This window comes from Oenanthe melanoleuca, chromosome 5 (genome assembly GCF_029582105.1).
Source record: "Oenanthe melanoleuca isolate GR-GAL-2019-014 chromosome 5, OMel1.0, whole genome shotgun sequence".
Classification (NCBI taxonomy): Eukaryota; Metazoa; Chordata; class Aves; order Passeriformes; family Muscicapidae; genus Oenanthe; species Oenanthe melanoleuca.
In genome coordinates, this window is record NC_079339.1 from 3,549,325 (window position 1) to 3,574,781 (window position 25,457).

Sequence of the window (25,457 nt, forward strand, 5' to 3'; positions counted from 1 at the left end):
TTTGTCAGCCTCTGGGCTTCTTTACACATAAAGGCCAAAAAAAAGCCTTTGGGTATTTATGGATAGACTGGAAAGGTCTCAGAAAATCTTAATGATCTTTTTCAAAGTACAAGGATTTTTTTGGTGTATATTCACTTGACATAATTCCCTATTGACTGGCTGATACTTATATATCACTCACTGAAAAATCAGCCAAGTCAAATCCTCCAGTATTTCTGCTGTCTGTACCAAATGGGCCACTGGACCATCAGACTTGATCTTCTTCTATGTTTTTTTATGATACTATCCCAGCATCATAATTCTGAAGGTACAAATGCATAACCTCACGACAGACAGCTGGAGCAGTCATTATGGCAGATTTGGTTACCTGTGAATTTTCTCAATTGCCTGTTTTCATTTCCCAGATATACATGAGACCAACTCCTTTGTCCCCTCTCATGGAACTTTATTAAAAAATTGTCACTGGCAGGATTAACAAGTCAGAGATTTCAATTAGGCCTTCCTTTATTTTTTTTTTTTTTTTTTTTTTTTTTCAGGGAAAGCAGAAGTGTATGTGCATTTTTGCCATGCCTCAGTTTTTGCTCATGTACCACACTCTGCTGGTTCATCTCTAAATGAACACAGCAAGGATTGAGCAGCATCTTCAGTTCAGTGGTAGGTGAAATTGCAATTGGAGATGGTAGCATTAATATTCAGGGATAATTCTTGGAGAAAATGGGATACCTTAGAAGCTGTTTTTATGGAAACCTATTAGTTGCTTCAGATGTCCCAGAAAAGCTGAAATACCTGCAAGGAACTCACACCCACTACAGTTTTTGAATGTCTCAGAAGTGTAGATGTCAGAAGGACAGGAAACATTTTACATCTTATGGGAGCAAGAGGGGTGACCCAAACTGCAATAAAGCACCTCACAGTCCTGCTTTATTTATATGTCAGGTGGAAGTTCATTAGCTTGGTTTCATTATATATTAATATCTATATATATAAACTAGATAAACTAATAATATCAATTTTTATATAGAACTCCTAGACATGCATGCACCCATACACAAAAAGACTTAAAAGCAAAATAAACCCAGAAAATCCTACACCCTACCCAAAGCTATCCTTCTTCTGGGTGTATACCAAGAAATCTCTGCCAAAAAATATATATATATATTCAATGTTAGATTTAATATAACCAAAGGCAAAATTCTAAGAGCTGCATGCTAACACAGTAATACAATACACTAAAATTGAAATTATGGATTTCATATTAGGTCAATTTTCTTAATTATTTTAAACTTAAGACTTCAGTAGTTCAATAGTTTGGTAACTAAATGAGTGTTTGGATTGCTGCTCCACAGACAGTTCTTTCCTGGTGGACTAAGTGTAATGATATTATAGCCAAGTAATTCACATTTCTTGAAGTTTTAAGGAGAGAAAACATAGGTGAGAGGCAACCTGTACTAGTACTTAAGTTCCTGCATCACAGTATGTGACATGTGCTCACATTCTAAAACCAGAAGGAGTCAGGAGTTTTCCCTCAGTTTTCAAATGTTTGCAATACATAGGGAATTGTTCTGGAAATTAATAAAAAAAAAAAAAAAATCAAACCCAAAGCACGTGAGGAATTTTAATAATATCAACTAGGACTGCTCAGCTTGTCTTAAAAATCTCCCATTTCCCTGTGGCTTTAAAGGGAGTTTGGCTTTCCTCCTTTTTACACACTGCTATTTATGAATTCGACGTGGTAGCTGGCTTGACAGATGATAGGATTGCTTGCAACTTACTCATGTTTGGATCCCTATGTGAAAACTTCTTTTTTTAAGCCCTAACCTCATCTTTTCTTTTAATGAAAGCAGAACCGTGCTAGCTTTATTTCCTTTAATTAATCTTCCTCCAACATACGGCAGCAACGGAATTATCGCAAACGACCTCTGAACTCTCCGCGTGCATCGGGGCCCTAAGCTAATCCTGTCGTGGTCTAAATTTGGTCTGACTTTTCTGTGAAAAGCAGGACCATTGTGGATTATTTTCAGTCACTATGAGCAGTGCTGGCAGGCATGTGAGTGGTGGGGCCAAGGACAGAGGATTGCGTGTTTCTGCTCGGAGGGAGAGCACCGGCAGCGGGGAGGATGGAGCACGGTTTGTTCTCGTCAGAGATCACACTCAGACACAGCTGATGGTCCTCCCACAGGGGATATTTTTGCTGTCCCTAATGACGCCAGGCAGGTGTTTACAGTTATGATGTGTGTCCCTCTAAAGTTGGAATTGGGCACAGACACAAAATAGCAGCGCTTGACGCACTAGACCATGACATACTGTACGCACTGCAATTAAAATAAACTCTACTCCTGATCTCTTTTTTTTTTTTCTTGTGAGGAAACAAGAAAAGCTACAAAGATTCATTCTGGTTTGTGGAAGGCTGCACGCTATTCTGAGAAGTGAAAAAAAAAAAAATAATTTGCAGAATGAACTGAAATTCTCTGAACCACCTTTTTAGCCTTGGCTCACTCTCTGCCAGGTGATTTCAGAGAAGGAGGAAGGAAGGGAGCTTTCCATCTGTTGAGGTGTTAGGATTCTAAGCACGCTCCCGAGTTAATTTTGACTCTTTTAAGTTAGGATAACACACTCTGAAGCAGTGCACCACGTCAATCAGCAGAGCTCCTCTCGCCGGGAGCCCACTCGCTTCCGCAGGGGCCTCCAGCCCCAAAATGAGCCTCCCCCAGAAATGAGCCCCAAACTGAGCTTCCCCCTGAAATGAGAGCTGAAATGCCACACACCAGCAAATATATCACAGACACCTCTAATAAAGCAAACACGAACAGTGTGGATGGGAATAGAGGGCTTGACACTGTTTACGCCGTTTGTGTTGATGCAGCGTTTTTCCCAAGTACTTGTAAACGTTCATAAACACCAAGCAACACCTTTTTTAAAAAAAAAAAAAAAAAAAAAAGGTGGAAAGGAAAAAAATATTGTAAAGAAACATTAGCTGTTTATAAAACAGTTACATCCCAATATTAAAATTGTATTTACTTAAATAGATACATCCCAAAATATCTTTTTTTCTGCATCTCTTTCCAGTCTTTTTGAACCAGGCATAGAAGTCTGTGAGGTATATTAACTTTGCCAGAGGCTATAAATCCAAAATATTTGGAACATCGTATCATCTTGTGGTCAGAATATATTAACAAATTTACTAAGTCTAGGCCTGCCTCAGTGCAATGTGCTTTTCTAAGGAAGTGAAGGTTGCAGTGTGCATACAATAATTGCCTCTGTGTGATGCTTTAAGAATCTAGAAGCTCACAGGAAACTGGAATTTGTGTCTGGACCATCAGGTTTTGTACTTAATTCAGAAAACATAGTCCATTAATTTGCCTAATCCCATTATATATTTGTTCTCTACAATACTCTGTGATAATGTATAAATGTATAAATGGTGCAAAAATCAATTTATTTCATTAACCATAAATTTATTTAGAAGCTAGAAGGGGGTTTTTTAGTATATCAATTGCATATTTTTATATCTATTTTCTCTTTGACCTCTTTTCCAAGCTGCAAAAAAGTAATTCAGTTCACATCACAATCCATGTGAAAGACATTCCATGCTTTTGAACTATCAAGGAATTTCTAGTTGTACTAGACTCTTTTTTAAAATTGCAGAGAAAAATTGCAAAATGTATTCAAATTTTAAATTTACAAATTTACACAACTTTACAAATAGACATATCCACCATCACAAATTAATTTTCTGATTTGCTTTAAGTTCCTCTGCTAGTAATAACTAATATTCTATTTGCTCTTTTACCAGTGATGAATATTGGGCTAATTTTTCAGAGAAATATTCACAATTATTCCCAGCAGGAATTACTTGAAGCTCTCTAGAGTGGAACCAGGAAGTGAGCATTAGCAACCACAGTTTCACACCAGAGAAAACCTAATTTATTAATTGAAGTGTCAGCTTAAGAAAAGAAGAAAAAGAAGAAAAACAATACTCTACTAAATATTGGTCTCTCACTTGTCCCCTCCCTGTGTGTTAACAAAAAAAAGGAAAAAAGCAAAATGAAAATCAACACTGCTCCCATCACCAACCCACCCCCAGAACACCAAGCAAACCCAACACTGATTCCAACATGAGCCTCTGATGCAGCAACATCTTGGGGACAAATCTAACTTCCAGGATGAGTCACATCCCTGTGACTCAGAATCAATAGTAATTTTAATGTGCAAAAAAAAAAAAAAAAAAAAAAAAAAATTAAGATGGCTCAGGATCCTTGCTTGGCTTCCTGTTTCAGTAGATTCTGTCTCATGGTTTTGCCAGTGGAATGAACAGAAGCTCAGCTGCCTTGATAAAATGGTCATGGGAGAGAACTTTCCCTATGGAATCTATGGATTCTTGAAACTGGAAATTCATCCTAAAAGAATTCACCCAAAGATAACAGACTCCACACTGCCATGAGGAAAATAGTGTAGATTCTTTCTTATTTTTTTGTTAAAATTAAACAGTGCCCTAAAATAATTGGAAATACCTCTAAAATGTCAGCTTGTCATCTGTTTGACATTATGTGTATAGGATGGAAATGTTGTGTCCAGGTACCAATTCTAACACTTATTTTCTCACTGTTGCAAATCACATGCAAAAAATCTTGTTGTGTTTTCTCCAGTGCATTTAGAATGAGACCAAAAGTTAGATACCAAAGTAAGCAAATTTATGTTGCTGGTTTCTATCTTGCAGGCAAGCAGAATATTCAGGTATTAAAACAGTCACAATCTCCTGCTTGCAAAAACACAATACAGGAAATTTTACATTTTCCCCAGAGACTAGGGAAAGAAACAATATGAAGTTGATAACTGATAGTGGATAACCCAAATAATTATCAATCTGAAAGTGAAGGATGTAAAGGAAATGCATGCTGTTAGAACTCAAAAAGAAACAAATCCTAACTAACACTGTTTCCAGGGAGATCTGGAAAATTGGGGTTTTTGAAGAATCAAGACCTTTTATTTGGAATTCATTTATTTAGGGCTTTAGAATTTTATTTTATTACATTTATTAAAAATAGAGACACATGTACATACATAAATGCATTACTAGAAAACATTATATCTTTATTTTGATAAAGAGATAAAGAGATAAAGAGAATGGGCCATGTGACCTAAATACAGGAATTTAATTTTTTAAATATTTAAATATAAAATTTTAAATAATAATAATAATGTTAATAATAATGATAATAATGATCATAATGATGATAATAATAATGATGGTAATAATGATGATAATAATGATGATGATAATAATGATGATGATGATGACGATGACGATAATAATAATAATAATAATAATAATAATAATAATAATAATATTGGCAAGAGGGGGCAGGAAACAAAATCCCTTCCATCCCCAGGCTACTGCACCAGACACACCAAGCATCTTTAGGGACTTCAAGGAGAACATGAGCCTGCTCAGCTGACAATTTCTTAGACTGGAGAGTTTCCAGATGTCCAAAAGCTGCTGCATTTTGTCTGTGCAAAATGTCTATGTGTTAAACTCATAAATTTTGAAGAAGGCTCAACTATCCTTAGCTGTATGATACAGATTTTTTTTTCTGACTAAAAGCAATTCTGATCATTCATGCTCACAGATTTTCCCCTTACCATTGAGTTGTGTGTTTCTCTCATTAATATTTAAATATGCTTTGCCACAAGCATGGGGAGCAAACAAAAAGAGCTTTAACCATTTAAATAAAGCCTCATAAAAAAAATCTTCAATTATTTTAATAGGAAAACACTAACACTGATATTCCCTTTCCCTCTCTCACACATACAGAGCACATCTCTTAAAGCAATATCACAGGAAAATGAAATTTTAAAATCAGGGATAAAAGGTATGACCTTTTATAATCAGAAATTTATTTTTAGATGTTTAAAAAAATCTGGGCATAGTCTTCCCTGTAAAATTTTTAAATTCAAACACTGAAATTACAAAGGTAAGCTTTTTTCATAATGTCTTCCTGTAAGAATTCTACAAATGATTCCTCAAAACATGAAGTACTTTGCAAACTGAAAAGCAGGATCAGAAAATAAACAGTGAACTGTTCCATTTGTGGAATAGAGAGAACATCATAGCAATGACAGAAATAAAACCTGAAGCTGTGGAAATGCTCCTTATCCTTAGAAATGGAGTTTGTACCTTCAGGAACTTCTGCACGAGCAGTAGATGCAAGCACAGAGAATAAATATATTCTCAAATACAGTAGGTGAGTGATTCCCAGACTAAATTCTCTTACTTATTTCAAATTAAATCTAGAAAATGCCATTGAAATGCATAAAAGACAACAAATCCAAGTCCACTCCATAACATTCAGAGATGCATGGCCATAGGATAAAATTACTCTAAAATAATGTGGTTGCCAAACAAACCAAAGCACCAGTGTAAGTTCAAACATAAGTTTTCCTGAATCTCATATTGTATATTAGCATTCAAATTACCAAAGAGAGCATCTGACTCTGGCACAGTCTCCATCCCAGACAGAGTCCAGCTGGTTGTGGGGTTTTGTTTGCAATGAAAATTCCATCGTTCAGCTTTACATTCGAACACTCATTTGTTTCTGCTTGTCAATTTTTTAAAATTAATAATTTAAATGTCCCAAACAACTTATGATCTCAAAAGAGCTCAACATTTTTCTTCTTTGCCTTTAAAATATAATAAGTATTTTCTATCCCCTTGACTTCCAAGGATGATAAAGATTAAATCAGTGACAGACTATTTGATCTTCACTATTATTAGTTTTATGCATATAAGTTCAAAGGTGACAACCTTTGCTTTTTGAATCTAAGCACTTGAGAATTACTGAAAGAAAATTAGAGTAATTATTATGTTATCTTCCAGCACTCAGGCATAGGAGGAGCAGAGTTCATTAAAGAAGTGACTCAGGATAGTCATTAATTAATTTTAATTCAACTTTATAGGACACGTGCTCTGTGCAATATTAGCAAATATGTATTTCTTTGCCTATGTATGAAAAATTTGCATAAACTAAGATATGAGATAAACTCAGTTAATTAAAACAGGTTACTTAGTGTATTTCAGATGTATTGTGACATAGTTTAATGTGTTTCCATCAAGGAATCCACCAGCACCTTGCATCAAGGGACAAATATTCCTACAGCCATAAGTAACTTAATTCCTGAAGTTTTGGAAGTGGTTAAGTACCAGACCATACAACTCACTCACAGGAAATTATTTCCAACACAATTTTATTGCTCTCAACACCTTTACATGGAAGTTCAGCTAGAGAAAGGTGAAATCTCCTTTGAAATTCACACCAGCCACCAGCAGAACTTTGGCTTCCCAGTGTAGGCAGGGGATGTAAATAAAGTGCTGGTGTAGCTGCTTCCTGAAGCACAGCTCTTAAAGCTGACAGTGCTTTCTGACTTCTCCTGGTGGCTATAAGGGAAACATAAAACAAAAATATAAGGAAATATAAGAGAAAAAAATTAGAAAAAGAGAAACATTACAATAATTCTGTTGTATTCTGTTGAGGTTGCATTTTATAAAAAATATATGATGCCATTGAAATGAAATTAAATTTACTGTTCTTTAGCAAATTATTAACACATCTGCTGTTTGCATCACAATAGGATAAGTATCTTTGTTGCTATAAATGACCTGATTAATAAAATTATTTCAATGACCACAGTTTCACTGAGGGTTGGTCTATCTGGTGAAGCAGAGTTGACACAATGAGATAAACTTTTCATAGCACTGTTATTATATCTAAACATCCCTGAGAGCAGAACAGGTTATCTCTGTAATTAAGGGTTTTTTCATATATGCACTGGTAGGACTACAGTGATGATGGGAAAACCTCACTGGTGGAATTCAGGATACAGGAGACATTTCTTTGACAGATTCACTCAAGCAATGCACCCTGAGCTTACTCCTGTGAGCACCCAGCTCCTACCACACCTCAGAGCATCTGCCAAGAAAATATAATTCCACTCCATCAAACCTGATCTGGAAATCACAGCTGGAAGGGGCAGAGTTAGTGGAGCAAAGCAATCAATAGGCATTAAGAGGTGAAAGCTGTGGGATAGAAACCAGGACCTGGTGAATGCCCTTTGTGCTGTAGGCTCTGTCACAGATGTAGATGATGCAAAATACAGAATTTAAGATGTGGCTCTCCTGTGCTTCAGTGTAAAAAAGGAAAACCTGAAGCTAAATAGAAGAGCAATAATTTATTTTGATATAAGTCCACTTAGCTCTGAGGACATCTCAGAGATGAAGATTAGATAAACAGTCTATGCTGCTTCATTAAATATTGTCTCCAATGCTTTGTTCCAGCTACTAAATGAGGAATATCCAGGAAATCTTAGAGAATTTCTTAGAAATCCCTGCCAGTGATATTGGAGAAGCAGCCGTGCAAACTACACTAAACTCTTACCTAGAGTCAGACCTCAATTACACACTCTCTAAAGCAGGGGGAGAAAATCAATTAAATTTCACCATGGAAAAGCAAGACAAACATCTGGAAACGTCAGAGGCCCACAGTCTTACTTCTGCAACCTGGTAGGGAGGCACATCCAGCTCATAGCTGGCTCTTAAAGAACTCTTGGCTGGGTTTGATCTCTAGGAAAAGGTTTCTTTGCTGTGAAATTTGCCACACACATTTTTGAGCAGTTATCAGTAGATTCAAATTATATCAAATTCTCCTAGTTAGTTCAATTTCAGTATAGCTATAAAAGCATTATATGTATATATATATATATATACACAAACACACACACACATATATATATATATACATATATAACATTTATAACTCTCCTTTTATGCCCCTCATTAGCAAACAGTCACTTCACAAAAATGTCTTTAAATTATTGTTTCAAGCTTCCTTAGATTTAAGTGGCAATCTCAATAGGCAATCTCTATTTTAGCCACCAGCATAAAAATAAAAAAAAAAAATGAAGTGTCTGTTTATTTTAGCATTTGTCATGAAGCATCCTAAGATCTCTGATATTTTTTATACCCTTAATTCTCACAAACTGGGCACCACTTTTCTTTTTTATAACTTCAGTCTAGGATAAAAGTAACTGATCCATTAACTACTGAAACATTTTCTGTGTTACAAAATACGTGTCAAGAAGCCAAAATACTTGTGAAATATAGAGACTTTTGAGGAAATATATATTGCTATAATGAAGTTATCATTCTGCCTGTGTGCATTTGCTCACATGAGCCCAGCACTGACAGGCAACAGTTTGAGAAAACATTAAATTAATAACAGCCTGTCCAAAAACTCTTGGGTTTCCTAGTGTGATTTCCAGCTATCTAGGGAGACACTTTAGAATCTGTTTTTATGATCAGTATTGATCTTTACTGCAACCCTCTGATTTCAGAAAATATCCAATATATGTGGAGGTAAACTGAAAACTTCAAAATCATCATTCAGTTGTCCATGATGGCAAAGACTATTTTAATTTTCCTATCAAATAACATGAAGTACTGTATCCTGTAAGTGTCTAATAATAGTTTCATTTTTTCCATGTGTGTGGAATACCTTATTTGTGACAGCCATTCTGCTCCATGACAAACCTGGGGATTGTATGTTTCCATGCATTGATCTCAAATTTTCTAAAAAGTTTTCTTATGTGCTGTATGGATTCACGACATTTTTACCCATCACTCATCTCACTCAAGTAATTTTTTTTTTTTTAATTTGAGTGAGGGAAGAAACATGCTTCAAAAAGAGATGCTTGTTTAAAATACGCATTTGCTTAGCTTTTGGGGAAAGTGCACCTTTCGACAAAGCTGCACTTCAAAAATAAATACAAGAGCAAATCTGACCAAGGTAATCCAAAACCAAGAGCCAAAACCAGCTTTAAAATAGCACAAATCCCCACCTCACATTAGACCCCCAAAAGCACATACAGTGCTCAGGCACGAGTGTTTGCAAGGATGGACCCTGGAGGACACAGGAACACACAGCAGTGAAGTCTCCAAACGAGGCAATAGAGGAAGGGATTGAACAGCAATGGAACCAAAGAAAACCTGCAGATTTCTGTTCCTGCCAGGGCAGGACTCACTAGATGGCACTGTGAGACACCCAGAGGTTTTTACCCTCAGTGTGTCAGCAGGTGCACAGCTCTGGGGGAAGGAAAGCTGCATCTTTGCAGTGCCTTGCTGGCATTTCTTTCTGGGATGCTTGCTGAACTGTAAATGCTTTAAGGTGTTAATAGTTTAGGCAGATAGTCCCTCTGGGAACAGCAACATGCTTTAGGCAGAGCATCCAAACACAGGCATTGTCTGGATGTGTAAACAGAACTAGAATATACCAAGCATTATTCTCCATTCAAATATAAGATTCTTCTATCAGTTACTGCACTTAATTTTAAATTTTTTCACATGGTATCTATTTTAAATTTACTTACATTCAATTTCAGCTGTGTTAATGTCCACAGGTAACTTTTGATTTGCTTATTTGCTTATCTGGGCAGAGATAGGTAGGAAGTGCCAAAAAATTCAGAATTCAAGTTAAGCAGTTATGATAACAATTCTTTGGGACAGCCACGAGACAGTGTAGTGGGGAGAACATGAGGCACATCATCTCTAAAATTCCTTGAAACACTGCTTTGGACAGATATAAATAGATGAAAACATGCTTTAAAGGTGCAGACCACATTATTATTGAAGCAGGTAAAAATCCTGGCAGTGTTCTAAAAATGAATGGATAAAGCATCATATCACAAACTTGTTTGCATTAAGGAGCAGCAAATCACTCTGTGAGGCTGAGGGGGTGGGGGAAGTGTTGTGGCAGAAGGAGCTGTTGTAAGAAAAAAGACAATTCCACTTAAAATGGATCTATCACCTGGCACAAAGTCTAGACCACTGCCAAGAAAAACAAATCCAGAAATACTGAATGAGCTGCTTATTTATATGGGACTAAATGGTTTGGGAAAAGAGGAGTAGGCTTTGGTTCCACTCTGTTTCCCTTTGTTTAAATAGATTGTTCTGTTGGTAATGGGTTTTTACCATAAAGCATGAGGAATTCAAGAAGATGTTTGAGTCCATGATGAAATAACCCCTGGGAAAGCTGCATGTGGACAGAGAGCCAGGTCTCTGGTTTGAGCAGGCTGCACACTGCCTAATTTTGAATTCTGTCTGTACAGGTAAGGCCCAAAAAACCCGAAAATTTATATAAATGTGTACATTTTTTAAACATATTGACCAGACCTGTCAGGGCTCATGCTTTGAGCAGCTCACATCATCTCATTTGGGGTTATAGGCTTTTATAAAGAGGGATCTGCTTGGTCACCAAAGGAAAAACCTTATTCTTCTTTCTCTTCCATTGTTGCTAGTTGTCAAAAATGGTTCCCATTGGGAACCTAAAAATAGTTCCCATTTTCCCATGATGATGGTGGAAATGCAAAGCATTTGCTCACAAGTGGTAAAGAAGAAAATAACAAACCTTCTTTGACAATTGCAGAAAAAGAAATAGGGGGGAAAAAAAGGAGTGTCAAAGCTTAGATAAATGTTTTGAAAAAATTAGGGGATTATAATCACATTTCCAAGCTCGCTGAGAAATTCCTAAGTTTATTAGTACAAATTACTTTGTAGCTTCAATTCATAGCAGACTTTTTGACTTTTTAGACTACATTCCATCCAGGAAAATTAGAGACTTTGAACTCCCATTAAAGTAGAGGTCTGATATTAAAAAAAGCAGAAGAAATTTCAAGACATCCACAAGAAGAAAGAAAAACATTATTTTGACATTGCAGTCCAGTCACTACTACTGTAAACTATTATTCTGGCTAAATAAACACCATCTTTCAAAAAAAAAAAAAAATATAATATTTCCCATTCTCCAATTTTTTTTTTTTTTTTTTTTTTTTAATTATAATCCCATTCTTCAAATATATTCCCTGCTGGAAATTCCTGATTCAATCACATTCCCCTCCCAGTCATTTTCTTCTGAAACTGAGCACCTGGTTTTCCCCCACAAACAGATCCAAAAGATTCTCCATAGTAATGGTTTCATTCTTGGGGATAACCACTCAAAAAAAAAAAAACAAAACCCAAAAAAACAAAACAGAACAAAAAAAAAAAGAAAAAAGCAGAAGTGTAAATAAAATAGGAGCACAGTGTAATGTGAGTCCTGATGTAACCCAAACAAGTAATTCCACTGCACAGCTACAATGAGAAAGAGCAACACAAATATCACTTTATACACCCTTGAGAGCTTTGACTAGTACATGAATTTGCTATTATGAACTCCTTCAGGAATAAAAATAAGAATCTAGGCTCTAGACACATTAGTTACTGTTTTCTGCTCTCCATAGTGAATGCTGAGATGGTTAAATGACATTCAGGTTAGGTAGAGAGATAAAAAAAGAGATTTTTTATTACATTACATGAGAAGCCAATACAGTTTTCAAATTGCAAATATGTAAACAGATACATATAAACTGCTTTTAGTTTATTATTGAGTCCAAGGTACTTACAAATAGTCTGCCTGCAAAGACAAAAAAATTCAAGTCATCTTCTTGAAAGAAAAGGTTACAAAGAAGGAAATATGTGAAAGTTCAACTGAATATGGTGTATTTAAAAATATTTTACATTTTTGTGCCAAATTGTCTCTTTATTAAAACATATTGTAAGAAACAAACATGTAAACAGACAAATCCACAAGGAAAGTTGCTTCATCTTGATTTCTCAGAATTAGGTACATAATGAAACATCTACAAAATTATCAAATTCTGTTGACTGCAACTGATGCTTTTCTTAATAGGAGATTGTGGAATTTTTTTTTTCTGCTTTGCTTAAAAATAATAATTAAAAATAATAATAATTAAAAAAAATAATTAAGATAATCTGCCTGGTTTTGATCAGTCAGAACACAACACTAGTTCAAATATCACAGCAGCCTCTCCTTCTATCATCTATTTATAAAAAAAGAGCAGAGGTGCAAGGAAACTTTTAGTTTTTCTCAAACTTTTTCCCTCAGCATAGTTCTTTTAAACTTATACCTATGTTAGAGGGGGAAATGAGACAAACAGGCATTTCTTCCCTAAAACTGACAAAGTGGGAGAAGAAGCAAGTCTATCACCTTTAACTGGCACAAACTGATTTAAGCTGCTGGCACTGAAATCTGAAACAGGTTTACAAGATTTATTTTTAATAGCAGTTGGAAAAAAATGCATGTAGCTCAAAACACACTGCTCTAGCTGGGTACAAGTAAAGGAAGATAATACTTCAGGGAGAAAAAAAAATAAAATCAAGATTTTCCATAATAAATGGGGACTTGTGTCTGCATGTCCAAGCAATTCTTTTAAAAGGTTACCTGTGAAGAAAAGATGTATCTGCTGGAATTCCTTGAGAGGACACTCAGTAGGGAGGGAGAGGAACTAGGGAGAGGGTCCTTTCCTTTCCAAGAGTGCTCTTTAAGGAGAATGTGCACCAAAATAAATATATACATTCCCTTTTGTATTTATTCTGAAGGTCTTGTAGCAAATTTTATTTAGTTCATTTAAATTAAAAAAAAAAAACCAAAACAACACAACACTGAAGAGACAGAATGCATCATGGATCTAAAAAAAAAAAAAAGGTCATGAAGAAAACCTGAGAGGTTGAGAAGAGTGAAAAATAAACCTGGTAGTTAACAAAAAGCATTGTAAAAACAAAGATATCTCCTCCAAAGACATCCAGGCATGGGCTGTGCTGCAAATGAATGAAGGTTGTTTAAAAAAAACACTGCCAAAGCTCTCACCAACAGCAGGTTTAATATAAAATTGAAAGCATGACAAAGTTTGTTGGCCAGGTTTGGTCACTACTTATAGATGGTTAAAGCACACAGAGGAAAAGCAAACTAAAAATAATCAATCTAAAACCAGAACCAACCCAAAAATTTTTTTCTGTTTTTTTTAGTTATAATATTACTCCATCCTGACCACAATTTGGGTTGGTAACTTTCTTTGAAAGTTTGATATCAAAAATGTTATTCCTCATAGGTTTTTTTATCAGGCAAGAAAAATCAGTTTCCAAACCTCTTTCTCAAAAAAAAAAAAAAAAAAAAAAAGTAGGAACTCTTTAAAGAGCACTAGTCCTGGAGGGGGGAAGCACCATCACAGGCAGTAATTCAAATAAAACATCCAAAAAAACTGTTTAAAATTAAGCTACTTGTGTATACAAATCGCAAACATGCAGAATTTTTAGTTCTCTTATATTTACAGAAGTCATAAATCCCAGTTTCCTAGTAAAGGGAAACCCCTTTACCTATGATTTACATAATCTTATATTAGATATGCAATGTAACAGAAGCCAGCTAAGACATATCAGGGCTTGGAATGTTACCATGTGTGGATTTATGAGGAATATATTTAGAAACATCAAGAAGTAAAAGAAAATATATCAATAATAAACAGATCATTGATCCACTTGCAGCTCAGCTTTTATGTGAATAATTTCAGAGAAATTTAAGGAAAATAAGATGACAACAACAAGCATAACTGCAGAGTGACAATGGTTCAGAATAATACTGCACCTTGAAAATGTAATTAGGAGGGAGAATTCCACTTACTTCAGATAAACAGAAGAATGAAAGAAACAAGGGGCATTGAAAAAAATTAAAGTCCTTAACAGAAAAATATTGGAACATATAAACATTCATTGAACATTTGAAAATCCAAGCCAACATCTGGACAAGATGAAATCTGAAAAGAAATCTGAAAGCAAGAGCAAGCATGTGGGTAGAGATTGTGATGTTCCAGACAGAGGGAGAGAAAGTTATTTCAAAGAGAATTGGATTTGGGAATTGATAAAAGAGCCACCCCCCATGAATGAAAGCAGAAAACCTCACTCAGCTCTTTAGAGCTCCTCTACACCCTCAGGGGAAATACAAAATTCTAGTTTAGATCATGTAATTTACACACAGGTGAAGGTGTCAAGGGAAAGAGTGAGGGTGAAACAGAGGAGGAAAAAAAGAAGGGGAGTCTCTACACTACTGTAATAAAATAAAATTTAGATTAGTGCTCAAATGGAAAGATGGAAGTTAGCAATGACATTCAACCTAGAGATGCTGCAATCATCTATTCTTCAGAAAGCTGGAGATGTAGAATATCACTGGTGTTTAAGAGAGGTGCTGCACAGCAACACACTACAGATAAAGACTCATATATGAGACAAAAATGATTATAAAACTTGCTGTCCACCCTCCAGTTTTATGGGTCCATTGTTGTAATTCAGCTTCCCCAGCATGATGATCCATTTCACTTCAGCATATCCATACAGGTACAAACAATCTCCAATCTTGTGCAGGCTTTTAAACTCTTATTTTTAGCATCAAAGACTTTGACTCAACACCAGCAGAAAGGTTTTTAAATCCTTGTCCTTTATCCCAAAAGTATTTGCTGCTCCAGAGTAAGACTTTGTTTAGCCCACTCTATTGATATTAATTTTTGGTGCTGCAGGTTGAAATGTCAGTGTACATGAAGATGTGATCTATAAAGGGGATGCTGAGATCTCTCTCAAGTATTAGTCACTGTGCCCAGGGAATGCAGGGGGGTTTTGTTTGTGTTCCTGGCTCAAATGTCTGAGCTAGACACTGATTCTTAATAAAACACACACACAACATCAGGTTCATTATCCAGAAACACTTCAGCATTAGAAAATTTCCCCAACTTATTTACCAATTACTGAGTTCCATGACACATTAATTCTTTTTGAGGGGCATGAGGTCACTGCAGTCTAACAAAATTACAGTTCCTTAAATCATTTATTCTTCACCTATAGGGAAGTAATTAATTTCCCTTTGCTTCTTTTTTGTAAGGAAACCCTCCAATAACTTTGCTTTTGACAAGAGGGTGTTTTAGCTCAGGATTTGCACTGTCACTAACTCCACAGTTAACTGGACATCTCATAAACAAACCAGTCTCATCCTGAATTTATTCTTTTTAGGTTCATAATTACAACAAATCATAAGATGATTTCTCAGTCTATTGACAGTTACCTGGCTACTCCAGAGGTCAGTTCTATCAATTCTGCTTTTAGATACAGCCCTAGGTAGCATTTAATTTCTTAACCTACTCTGTTCCATCTGCTGTCACCCACAACCACTTGGATCTCTTTATTACAGTACAACCATCAGGGTTACACTTAATTTCTCCTTTTCATCCCATACTGATATTTTACAAATTTACATCCAACCTGCTTAAAAATTGTGAGTAATTCCCATCCCAGAACACATTTCTTCATAAATTCTGTATTTCTAACTATATTGCCACCTTTTTTTTTGATGTCCCCAGATCTTTTTTGCTGTTTTGTTCAAGAAGAGGTCAGGCAGCACATCCAAAGAGAGGTTTTATTTAAATGGAAGACAAATAATAGAGCTGGTGTTTCCTATATTGCTGCAACTAGAAAACTGCCACAGTTAACTCACAACTAACTTTTAATTTGAATTTATTTGCTGATGTTTATTTTATAATAATAATTGTATAAGTTGTTGAACACTTACACACTATCATAATGAACTCTAAGGGAAGAAAAGGGAAAGAAACACAGCAATTAAAGTCAAGGCAAATGAAAATTACATCAGACAGCTTCAATGGAAATAAAATCTGTAAAATCCTTTCTTTAGTGTTGTCAAAGAATCCTCTCTATTTATATAACTGAAGCAGGACTCCCATTCTGTACAATTAAAGCATCTAAACATATTTTTAAACATCAAAATGTATTCTTGAGAAGCAGACTTTCTGACCATGAAATTTATGACAGTTCCCTGAATGAAAAGAATCCACACATTCTATAAATTCTTGAGTATCTGAAATGTTTTCATTAGATAAAAAAGGTGAATTTTCAGGAAAAGTAGAGAAAATGTAAGGTTGCCATAAATGTTTTTTATAATATTATATTTCAAAAAGGTACAAAACCCTAAGTATCCCCTATCACCTAAAAAAGGAGATGCATAACAGACCAGGAAACAAAAAACTGTCATGAGAACAGTCAGTCTCTATCAACTTTCTGCTGGGTGATGTAATCTTCATCTGCTGCTTGTTGAACATGCATTTTTTGGGAATGTAAAGAAACCACCAGGTGCTGTTGGAAGAGATTTTGTGTTCCATTAGCTCCTCTGACAGGCTGGAGGTTCTCTCTCCATCTCTGTGCTATCCAGGTGACAGGAAAATTCACCTGCCAGTACTAGGGAACCACAAACACACCTCCTGAGCTGTTAAATCTCACTTAAATCATTCTATGCCAACACACAGAGAAAAATATTTCACTTTCATTTAGTTAGTCTGGAGTACATTACCTATCTTTCCTAGAAATTAACTCAGATTTCATATTAAGTCTCCTGGCACTTGCAGTTTTAAGATTGCATTTCCCCAGCCATAGCAGCACAAATTTAACATTCCTTCTTTTTGCTGTGTTCAAGAAATACTGCAAGTGTGTGTGTGAGTGTGTGTTTGAATATATACACAGCCCAAATAAATTCATAAACAGTATAATTTTTATAAATTCAGATACATATCACAATTGTCATATAGACATAACTTTAAAGCATTTTTTCACTTCACACCTATGTTAATATTCTCTGTCAAATGATGGAGTAGCTGTCTTGCTCTTCAGGATCCCAAAACAGGTGAGAGAAGCAAAATAATAAAAACACACCATATTTACTTTGCAACTTAAAATATTTGGGAGGTCATTTTTCTTTCAGGGTCTATTCTTCTTCCCATTGTCTAACATCCATGGATTTTTGTAAATGCAAATAGTTTTCAGAAATTAAAAAAAAAAACAAAGAAAAACCATCATAAAACAGAACTTGGGAGGATAAAGACTTGTTGGCCTCCACATTCACAGAATTTTAAAACAGCACATATATTTTTCAGCCTCAGAACACAACTTTGAGAGAGCAGGGAAAGAAATAAATTTTCCATTCATTAATTTGACAAGAATACATTACATGTATTGTTCATGACTATGAGAGGCACATTTTCTGTGCTAACAGGCATCTGAAGTGGATTTCACAAGTCACACAGATCTTGTCTGCCAGCCACAATTAATAACCAGCAAAACTGCAACCAGAAATCTTACCCGTATTACAGAATTTTCCATGAGGATTTGTCAATATTTGGTTCTTCAGGTATCCACAATTAAATCTCTGGGGCTTCCAATTAATTTTAGGCTCCCAGACCAACATACATCCCATCAAAAAACTCTCTCAAATAAGTCTCTGCTGTAGTTCTGAAGAATGTGTCACACAGTATTCAGACTAAAAAAATTTATTCCTGTTGATGCCATAGCAGTGCTAAGAATACAACCTATCAGAATTTCAGAGATCAGTAAAGCCATGATGATGACTTTGTGCCTTTTTCCACATGTTACCTGTACATCTGTCTTCTGTAGATTAAGAAACAAGGTGATATTTCTGGTCAGTGGCATTCACACACAGGACAAACTTGGTCCAGAATTATAATGAGACAGACCTACAGATTCTTGAACCAATATAATAATAGACAATTGACCTTTAGTTAGGATCTGTAAAGAAAACTGAAAGAAGAATATTGAGGGACTGCTGGCTGGGCTATTCAGGAAGACTTTAAAGCAACAGCATAGAAGAAAAACAAAAAAATATACAAAATAAAAACAAGTTTGGAACTCTTCTAGGTGTGTTACACAAAATCAAGGTGGAAATATGGGATACACCATTTACATCCACATGCATGTGTTACAAAATTATTGTTTCTTTATTAAACTGAAGTCTCATGGGAAAGGCTTTTCTGCTTCTAATGTAATTAACCCCCACACTCTTTTTTATGAGCAAATGAGTAAGCAAAATGAAAAGCCATGTTTCTCACTTGTCAACAGGTTGAAAATCAAAGGAACATTGGATATCCTGTCAACAGCCTGACAGATAAAACAGCCTGACAGATAAAACAGAAGTAGAATGTTAATTAGCATTTTGCAGTAAAGAACAAAATCATTGTTTCCATTTATCTGAAGTGTTTGAAGGGAAGCAATACATTACTACAAAATAGTCTGTTCAATTTGTGCTATGTGTGTACTAGGATGTACAAAGCAGGTAAATCCTCAATTGAAGAAGCATTGGATTTAACTTATTTTGTGCTAAATAAAATTGCACATACTGATCTGTCAGCAGCTGCAGAATAATCTTCAGATTACACAGTGCTTTTGTTTGCTTTAACTTGGATCTTTTCCAAGAATGCCACACGGAATTGATGAATATTCCCCTGGACTGTCACTGCAGAAATCAGCTGGAGCCTGAAGGGAGGGAGGGGAGAGAGCAGAGAGGAACAAAAGGGGTAAATGCCACTCCCTCAGTTTTACACAGATTTGACAAGAAGTTAAATTTGAGCACAGCTGTATGAAACAGAGCAGCAGCAAACAGGAGGCAATTCATTAATTTCTGTTAAACATACAGAGAGGAGTCTGGAATTGTGCAGTCTTTGGCACAATTAAAACTTCTGTGAGATTTCATTGTTTTTATGACTGATGGAAGAGAATTTTGTAGAATTAGATGCTGCTGCTTTTAAAAATCCTGTGGGTTTTTAGAACTTATAATGAAAAGGAGATAAGACAGATAAGTTTGTAAAAAGGAGACTTGTGAGATCCAGAAACAGAGCTAGAAATAACAGCAGGGCAAAAAAAAAAACCAGGGTGGATGAAAAATACTGACATATACATGGAAATATATCTGGTTTAGGCATATACAGAAATATACTGGAAATAAGCACCCTGAATTCAGGTGTACTGGTCTGCCTGTTGGTTAAACAGTGCAAACACTTTGAAGGAAAAAGTGCAAAACTTTTGAAGTGAAAGTTACTGAAGTGGAGGAATGAAAGGCATGGCAGAAGGAAAGGGATTGAAGGGGTTAAACCAGTATTGTGGTGCTCTCAAACACTAATTACATAAAGTAAAGGGAAGTGCTGAAAGCTCAGTAATTCTTGAACTTAACATTATTTTCATAAATTCTAGAAAGGTAGTAAAAATGTGTATATTTTTTTTTAAAAAACATACACCATTTGGAATTATTACTCTTTCTTTTACTGTACTAATTTTTTCAGAGAACACCTGTTAAAAATAAAAAAAAAGCTGTATTGGTGGTATACCACACACTAGATGGGACAGCAAAGTATTAAAAGATTTAAAGTCATTATTAAAAGATTTAATATTTGCAGATCTTCACCTTCTGCACTCAACTCTAGAACATTCCTTTGAGCTTTATTTACCTTCCAATAGCATTTCAGTGTCATTCAGCCCACCTCAGAAATTCCATTTAATGAGGAGACACAAGAGCTACACAAGATCTTCTGCAGCAATGGCTGAAGGAAGCCAAAAGTTTCTGTTTTCACTAAGAAAGCTGAAATCTATGTTCAGAAAATAGATTGATTAATGGAATATTCTTTGCATGTCTATCAAATCACAGCAAGACTTTATTATATAAATTTATATAATTATATAAAAATTATATAAATATTTATTATATAAAATCACAAACAAATGCAACGTTGGTGCTTTATAAAATAACAAACTCCAACAAAACACTATTATACCATAATCAAAAGGAAATCATATTTGCATTTAACTTGAGTACATGTGAACTTCAGGGTGCTTGCTTGATATCTCCAAAAGAAGGAAACTTTTAAAATGCTGGTTGAAGTTTTCCCCAAATTCTTTTCACTACTTTTTGGGCACTATTCACCAAAAACTTCATTTTATTCGGTCTGAAATCCTGTTTTAAAAGAAGGATTATTAATAATCTGTAATTATGAATAATGTTATTATAATAACCTTATTTGTAGAACAGGTATTAGAGGACCCAAGAACAGCCCCAAATCAAATTCTGTGTGTCACTGCACAGATTAACTACACTGTAGCTCAACTCAAAGTCAGCAAAAAAGCAGCATTGTTGTCACATTTACAGACAGGGAAGTGCATCACAAAAACAGAAAACTATTGGTTTTGTCACCAAGAATCCTTGTTCAATGAAAAAGTCATACGAGCTTGCATACATGTAAAAAATGTAGAATAGATTTTTCTCTACCTGAATCTAAACAAATTATTTTTGAGCAGAAATTACCAAAACTTGAGAAAAAACAAGCACATAATACAGCTCATGCAGTTCCTGAATGAACCACACTAAATTATATTAAAAAGTATATTATTGTTTTTCTTCCTTCACAGTTAATTCCAGAACATTATTTGGTATTTTCCTTTGGAAGAAAAAAAAAAAAAAAGTGGTCTATTAAGAGCAATCTTACAGCAAAAAAGACCTGTCTAGAGTATCAAATGCATATTTTTGGGGGAAAAAAATCCTATAAATTTTCTCAAAGTGTTACCAAAAAAATTCTGTTCTATGGAAAGGATTCCAATGAACAAAACAAAAAGGAGCTCTCACCCCTCACCACATATTCTCCAAGGAAACAAATCTTGCTTGAGAAATTTAGACAGGACATGCAACAAAAAATATTGTTGAGAGGTTATTAGGTACTAAACATTTTTCAGTAGGTCTAGTGGCTTTGTGAGTTACATCTGTAACTGAGAAAAGGAAAAAAAAAATGAAACAAAACAAGGAAAAGGGAAACAAGGGGATTCAATGGCAGCAAAAGAACAAATTATATACCAAATATGTATTTATATGTGTGGACTTCTGTTAATTCTCTGAAGTGATGCAGTCATCAACCTTTGCCATTTTGCAAATGACACCCATATATTAATAAAAATTATTTTATTAATATAAAATATCAGTATAAAATAAAGTATCTCATTTTTGACATGAGATACATCAATATTTCTTTCTTACATTCCAGGATTTAATTTGAGGATTTCTTTTTAACCTTTTACTTTTAAATAAATCCTGGCCTCCCTATTTTCACAAGATGCACACAAACTCCCAAAATGACACATTATTGGGAACAACTTCATTCTCCTTCTTTATTCAGTTAAAAATATAATAAAATAAAATAAAAAGTTGAACTTAATACACTGTTTTAAGTAAATAATTATAAACCATCAACTTTTCCAAACAGGAGATGCATTTCCAGACAGAGAGGAGAGACTCCATCACTGACTTGTCTCTCCTCTCCCTTTCTGAGCACTGAGCTAAACCCAGTGTTCAACTCCTTAAATATTCAAATAACCATGAAAAAATGAGATCTCTGCAAACAGAAGCACTTCAATATGAATTTTCACAACAAGGAAACTTGTTTGAGTGTGTGTAGATGCTTGCACAAACACCACAAAAAGAGAACAAATTTGAGAAATAACACAGAGAACTTCCACTAAGGTCATGCTGGATAATACAATGAATTTTTCTGATAGCACATGAGGAGAATTTTAAATGAAAAAATGTCACATACTGTCTCTGCTGCAGAGAAAAATGCTGTTTGCTGCTTCTTCATTAAAATTTTACCAGACAACTAATGCTTTCCACATTTAACAAAGTTAAATAAGGATAAGGCTTTAAATGCAGAAAATTAAAAAATGTATTATAAGAATCACATGAATATTTTGGGTGTGGAGTAAAAAAAAAAAAAAACACTGTAATTTATATTTAATTTTCTTATATTCATAATTTAGTGCCATATCACAATGCAAATGTCATGACAAAAATACTAATCAGTTGACCTCAAAATCCAGCCTGGCAGTTCTTACATATTCAGAACAATATATAAACATGAGTTTAAGGGTACACAGAAAATCCCTTTTGTATCAGCAAGAAAATAAACATTTGCTGAAGTGCTCTCCCATGTTACTTAGCATAATATTTGATTTGAATTGTTTATTCCTATTTGAAACATAAATGAAAAAAAAAGGGGGGAAATGGTAACAAGATCAAGAATAATAAAAAGAATTTAACTGAAACACTCCTGTTCTTACTGCAGTCTTCTAAATGGGTAAATGTGGAGCTGGGATGCAAAATGTAGGAAACATCAAGTAGGAGTAGGAAATGATTTAATGGCAACATCTGGCATTAGTGAGGCTTCTACTGATTCATTTCTCCATGATTCAGAAAGGTTCCTGACAAGCTGAAAAGGGCTCAGAAAAAGAGCCTTAAGTCTAGAAAATTATGAGCTGCATAAAAATTAAAAGTTAAATCCCTTTATTTTAGGTAATGGAATGATTCCAATATCCCAGAAAGTTATGCATGAGGGAGAGATGGCAGCATTGTGATTTTCTTCTGCCCCACATCCCCACTCTTGGGAACCAATGGTATGGAGTCAATTGGTGACAAATTCAGAATAAAACAAGCTGCATTCTTAAGCTGCATGCAAAAATCCTAAGCAGGCCAGTGGAACACAACTGAGACATTTTCTATCACTCAGGCATCTAATATAATTGTTTAAAGAAATATATATTCAAAAATATCTGGGGAATGTTTCCCTTGGTTAAATATTCATACCCTGCTTGACAAAAGATAGAATTCTAAGTCTAAATCTACAACTGGCTGTGAGAAAGTTCCAAGCACCTCTTCAGGAATGATTTTCCTGTTTATTGGATCTGGTTGTGTTTGAGAAAAGATTGAATTGCATTATACTGAAGGTCAAATTCACATTCTAAGTTTCCAAACTAATATTTATCATTATGAAGCACGAGAACACTTTTAGATTTGTATAGTTTCTAGATCCAATGGATCAGACACAACTTGTGGACATTTATAATCTTTAAACTTACTCACATTCATTTTTTATGTTCTACTCTGCCACTTATATTTATTTCTACATAATTTTGCAAACACATATAAATTTGATTAAAACACATTTTCCTTTGTGTGTTTGAAATAATCTTAGATAAAATCTACACAGTGCCATACATACCATTCTCTTTTGTTAAGTTTCTCATCTCTGTCAACACTCTTGGCTATTCTGAAAAAATTCCACACCAACATCTGTCCCCAAGAAGGAAAGAAAAAAGTACAAAATATCCCTTCAGATTTGAAAACCTTATATGTCTCCCTTCATGCTATAAATTATATGAAAAAAGTCTCTGCCACAGTTCTGTTAATTTTGATATGCCTGTGCTAGGTATGTGTTGCTCTCCTGTAATCTGCTTGCATAATGGTGGGGATTTATTACTGCTGGATCCATTAATAAAAAAAAAAAAAAATTAAAATAATAATAATGTCTTACATGCCTCTGCTGCCACAGCATCATCCTGATACACTCAAGTATCATTTGCAAGGCACTCCAAAAATAAAGGCACAACCAGTCAAAATATTTACATATTTCCTCATTAAATATTTCCCACAGAGGCTTCACAGGCACAAGTAAGACATGATGAGAATGCACACTTAACTTCAGAAAATTGCTTTAAGAATTTCCTGGAACACAGAAGAGAGAAAACCAAGCCAGACAACAATTTCTGGAATGGAATGGAATGGAATGGAATGGAATGGAATGGAATGGAATGGAATCCCATTAGTTTTCCTTCTTCCCTGTCCCTCAGAAAGGGGATTCCCACCTCTTCTCACAGAATTCCACATCTTGTTGGCATGATCCAACTTGCCAAACAAGCCCATGCCTCAGCAGGACAGAGAAGTTTGGGGTTCTTTTATTTTGATTTAGTCAGTGTCTGTTCCCATAGGTCTTTCCTTCATTCCACTGCCTAGACTAGGAAAGGAAACAAATCTAACATCCATGTGAGCTGTTTTAATTTGGATTCACTGCAGGAAACTAATGGGACAGAGGGGACCCATGATGCTCTCAGTGGTTTGATATTTTCATCTTCCAGCCATATAAGAAACAGCATGTTTCTTGCAGAATGAAAATCTATACAGAAACATTCATACTACTGAGCTACTAAATTAATTTCTGCTCATGGTACCTCCATGAATATGTAGACATTTGTTTAAAAACTAAGGCCTGTTTAATGATACTTAATTTAGTGGAACAGTTTGAACAGGGATATTTATTTCCTAATTGCCTTGTTCTGCTAAGTGCTCAGCACTCATAGCACAGAAAAAAATAAAAGCATTCAGGTACTTGAAAGGCTCAAGTCCTACAGCAGAATATAGATATCAGTCACAAATGAAGGGCATAAAGCAAACAAATGAATTCATGTACCATCAGAATTGGTGTGCAGAGGTTAAAGAAAAAGGGATTACTAACAAGTCACACATATGACAAAGGCAGAGGAAAACAAGCCACCCAGAAAATTAATCAGCATATAAATTAATCTTCTTACCTGAGAACAAATTGGAGTCTGAGGTATTGCTTTCAATATAGCAGAATGCTGAAACTCTCTGCTGGAAGAATATTGACATGGTATAGAAAAATTTCTCAACTCCTGAGGAAGGTAAATCCTGAAATAAGGAGGGAAAAGGTTTTCTCTAATTCCATTTATGAGGTTCTACATGTTTATTTAGTTCATTAGAGACAGATATGCCTTAGACTGTATCTTGACTGGCTTGCTCAGAGTGTTAAGACAGAACTTAAATAGCTGTAAACTTTATAACCAT